Below are 5064 nucleotides of genomic sequence, written 5' to 3' on the forward strand. Positions count from 1 at the left end.
AGGCAAATGCTTTACTGCTGCAGTATTGCTCAGCACCTCCATATTAATTTTTATAACAGAGAAATTAATATATTATCAAAGAAAAATATATTACACTGACACTTCATGTTTCTGCATCTGGGAGACAGTTACCTGACTTGAAAGAAACTCAGATTCAGAGAACTTAGTAGTTGAGTGACTCAGTATGAATCACTTGTGAGTCAACCCACTATGAATCATGTGAAATAAATGTTATAATATGCTTGCTAGGTATGTTAAATAAAAATGTGGAATTCAGGGGCCGGAGAGATAGCATGGAGGTAAAGCATTTGCCTTTCATGCAGAAGATCATTGTTTCGAATCCCAGCATCCCATATGGTCCCTGAGCCTTCCAGAAGCGATTTCTGAGCGTGGAGCCAGGAGTAACCCCTGAGCATTGCCGGGTGTTGACCCAAAAACAAAAAAACAAAAAAAAATTTTTTTTTAAAAAGTGGAATTCAGAGCTTCTATTGGTTATTGATTTTGCTTGATAGCATGCATCACTTTCCTTCTAGAACTGTGGGTTAAAATAGTAAGAAGGTGCCCAGAAGAAGAAGATAGGATATGAAGAATTTCATGGAATTCATTGTAGTGCAGCTGAAGAAGCTGGGAGGACAATACTGGAGAGAGATGTGGTAATGGCTTGCTAGTTGTCACATATTTTAGAAACTTGAAATTTGTTTTATTCTTAACATTTAATTTCTCTTCACTCAGAAGTTGCTATCTTTACTATCTTTATTCAAGAGTGATTAAGGAAAGGGTCACTCTACCTTATTGTTGTTCTGGTTATGATTCTTCCTGTGCCATGCACCCCTTTTTATGCTATGCCAGGACAAAATTATTTGCACAGTGATTGAATCTCACCTCTCTGTTGAGAGTTAGTTTGCTAACCTGCTAATTTTAATTTGATAATTCAAAGACAGAAATCTTCCCTTTAAAGTGATTAAGTTCAGATAGAACCAGAAATTTGTCATTCTACATACAGTGATAGTTCAATTCTTCCTACTTTGCTAGTCCAAAATGCTATGCTAGAATTCTTTACTCATCAATTTAACAAATGTTTTCATTGTCACTCACCACATACCTGTATTGTGCTAGACACTGGGGTACTACAGTACATAAAAAAATCTAGAATCTTTGCTTTAGTAATCTTGAGTTCTAATGAGATAAGAGAAGCTCATCTTTATAAAGTATTTGCATGTATTTACTTATTTAATACTCATCACAATCTTGTTGAATAACTATTATCATTTTTATTTTGAGATAAAGAAATGCAGGTACAAAGATATTAAGCAACATGTTCACAGAGACAGAAATAGGTCTTCATTATTTATGTGTTTGATTTGCCTCTCTCTGTGTTCTGGACGTAGGCACTTCCCTGGCTTGAGTTGACTCATTCCACTTCCACTACTATCTGGAAATTACTTCTCTTGTGCTGCTTCTGCTGCAGTGAGGTATAGATGTAAGAAGGACTGAAGTGGGGAAAAATGATTTCAAAGTTACATACTTCTTAAAAACCTAACAACTCTAACTGACTTTCTGTGCTCCAATATCCTATTCTGTAAAACTTGATATCTCATGAAAGTGTTTATAATACACCAAAATAAAAAACATCTAATAAATTATTGACCCAAAAATTATCTTCTCAGAGGTTAATATCTAAGATATACAAGGCATTGGTAGAACTTAATAAGAAAAAAAATCAGGCAACCCAACCCCCTCAAAATTGGAGAGAAGAAAAAATGGGGAAAAGAGATGAATAGATTTTTTTCCATAAAGAAATACAGATGGGGATCTCTCCTTCCAGGGAGCCGGGAGTCTAGCAGGAGGAGGTGTGGCGGGCCCCCGCCAAGCCGGAGGCCTGCTTGGCCAGGCCTAGGGGGGGTGCGGGACTTGGGTGACCCCAGCACCCCTCTGGCGCCTACTCCAGATCTCCAGGGCTTCCCCGGGCCACACGCCTGGGAAAGCCGGTGAGTTGGGTCCCTTTGTGGAGCTTGAAGGTACCCTAGGCCTTCCCCCACTATCCATGTGGCTCCTTAGGGAGGGTCTGGGTGGGGCTCTGAACTTCTGGTCTCCTAGCTTCTTGAAGGATCTCTCCTTCCTGGGAGCCGGGAGTCTAGCAGGAGGAGGTTTGGTGGGCCCCCGCCAAGCCGGAGGCCTGCTTGGCCAGGCCTAGGGGGGGTGCGGGACTTGGGTGACCCCAGCACCCCTCTGCCGCCTTGCTCCAGATCTCCAGGGCTTCCCCGGGCCACACGCCTGGGAAAGCCGGTGAGTTGGGTCCCTTTGTGGAGCTTGAAGGTACCCTAGGGCTCCCCCACTATCCATGCGGCTCCTTAGGGAGGGTCTGGGTGGGGCTCTGAACTTCTGGTCTCCCAGCTTCTTGAAGGATCTCTCCTTCCTGGGAGCCGGGAGTCTAGCAGGAGGAGGTTTGGCGGGCCCCCGCCAAGCTGGAGGCCTGCTTGGCCAGGCCTAGGGGGGGTGCGGGACTTGGGTGACCCCAGCACCCCTCTGCCGCCTTGCTCCAGATCTCCAGGGCTTCCCCGGGCCACACGCCTGGGCAAGCCGGTGAGTTGGGTCCCTTTGTGGAGCTTGAAGGTACCCTAGGGCTCCCCCACTATCCATGCGGCTCCTTCGGGAGGGTCTGGGTGGGGATCTGAACTTCTGGTCTCCCAGCTTCTTGAAGGATCTCTCCTTCCTGAGAGCCGGGAGTCTAGCAGGAGGAGGTTTGGCTGGCACTGGTAATTTCTGTCCAGTCTACATTTTCAAAATCATGCGGGGGCTATCGCCCCCGTGCGCACAAGAAACATTAATAGTACTCTCACAAGAAACATTAATCGTACTCTCACAAGAAACATTAATAGTACTCTCACAAGAAACATTAATAGTACTCACTATCATTGAATTATGTTTTTATGTATGCAGAATGTCCATTTTGTACTCTGCCCTTTTGCATACCCCTTCATAAGTTTATATTTCTCTTAAACTTCTTTAACTCCTATCATCATTACTCCTTTTTTACCCTTTCTAACTTAAGTACTGTTGAATCCTATGTCACAGACCAAAGTGGTGCCCTAGAGTTAACACCCACCCAACTATTTTAAAAGGCATAAAAAGGACACATATCTTTTCAACATTTTATGGGTGTTTTCTTTGAGGGCTATAACTTTTGCTAAATACTTTCTTATACAGTGATGATTCCCCCCCCCATGTTTTTTATCTTCTCTTTGTGAACTGATCAATATGGAATTTGGTGTGAAAGAATCCCTCAGTTTAATACTTATGTTTGAACCAAGTCATGGGTCTTGTTGGAAATGTTCTTATGCCCCCATATATCTGATAGCACCACGTGGCTTTATATCTTGTTTGCGTAGGCACACTAACATGGGAAAATACTATACATACCAATAAGTTCTTATCTAATAGAAATGGGAACACACAAATCTTGTAGTGAAATGAGACCTTACACCCTGAACATTGATATAAAGACCTGGCACAGGCCTCAGAAGAATGGGCATTCTCCATTTACCCCTTGATCTACAGAAGACATTTACAAAACATCCAAGGTTGTATATAACATCACCCGGAGGCATTCCTGTACCAGGGACGACCCTACAGCTGCTCTGACATTGATCTACTCAAAAGAGACACCCCTTAACACTGAGAAGACAACAAGAACAATGACCTGCTTACTGGACAGGGCTTGCTGTATTGCCCCTTTATGGTGAGGTTTGTCTATAACATCACCTGGAAGCAATCCTCTACCACGGAAGACCCTACCACTGCTCAGACATCGTCCTGCTCAAAAGAGACTTCCCTTAACACTGAGAAGACTTAACAACAACAACCTGCTTACAGGACAGGGCTTCCTGCATTCCCCTTTCATGGTGAGGTGAAACGAGTAGGCACTCCACATCATGACTTCAATGTAGGACATGCAGATTCCAGAATCTTTAATACAGAAACATGAGACCAACAACAGAGACTGTGTGATAAGTGTGTTGGCGCTACGGAAAATGTCTTGGAGTGAACGATAACTTTCCTGAGGCCTAGAGCTGGTCTTATGCCAGGAAACTTCAGGGGTAGGATCTCTTTGTATTTAGGCCAAGGTTATTCCTTTCCATGCCTCTCATATTTTGGTGGGCCTATGCAAACAACAATTGCCACTCTAACACCGTTTTTACTGTGCTCCTTTGACTCTAATCCTTAAAACGCACCCACTTAAAATTTGATGTTAACTTAAGCTAATATGCATGTACATGGAAATGTAAATAATACTATGCCTCTAATGTTTAAGGAGTTACGTAAGTTTGATGGCTTTAGATTGCCTTGTGTGCTGTTAAGAAATATTATAATGTGCTACAATCTGGGGACTTGAGGGACAAAGTAATTGCACATGGATTCTGTTTTATTTATCTTAACTTTTTTTGGTGAAAGTTCAAAGTTAAGATATCAGCAAGGGGACTTCTTCTGATAATTATGTTATGGGTGATTGTCCTTCCACTGTAACTTTACCTTATCCTCTTTCTTTGCATCTTTTGTTCTCATAATTCATAATAAAAAATTATAAAAAAAAAGAAATACAGATGGGTGCTCGCTTCGGCAGAACATATACCAAAATTGGAATGATACAGCGAAGATTAGCATGGCCCCTGCACAAAGATGACATGCAAATTCGTGAAGTGTTCCATATTTTTAGAAAAAAAAATACAGATGGGGGCCAGAGTGGTGGCACAGTGGTAGGGATTTGGCTTAGGACAGACTGTAGTTCAATCCCCTGGATTCCCTTTTTCTCCCCTGAGCTAGAAATCTGAGCGTAGAGCCAGGAGTAATCCCTGAGCATCACTGGGTGTGGCCTCAAAGCCAAACAAACAAACAAAAGCAAACAAACAAAACAAAAAAGAAATACAGATGGCCAAAGGCACATGAAAATATGCTCTACGTTATTAATCATCAAGGAGATATAATCAGAACAACAATGTAATATTATCTTATATCACAGAGGCTGGCACACATCAAGAAAAATAAGAACAGAGAGATCGACTCTTT

The 5064-nt window shown here is 42.4% G+C and overlaps 1 non-coding gene across 1 annotated transcript; it reads left to right on the forward strand.

Annotated features, from left to right (window-relative positions):
- Nucleotides 1–4605: 4605 nt before the first annotated feature.
- On the forward strand, nt 4606–4712 carry LOC126017004 (U6 spliceosomal RNA). The gene has a single exon (XR_007498683.1). It is a non-coding gene; the product is annotated as a U6 spliceosomal RNA (small nuclear RNA).
- Nucleotides 4713–5064: the final 352 nt, after the last annotated feature.

Source organism: Suncus etruscus, chromosome 8 (assembly GCF_024139225.1).
Source record: "Suncus etruscus isolate mSunEtr1 chromosome 8, mSunEtr1.pri.cur, whole genome shotgun sequence".
Taxonomy (NCBI): Eukaryota; Metazoa; Chordata; class Mammalia; order Eulipotyphla; family Soricidae; genus Suncus; species Suncus etruscus.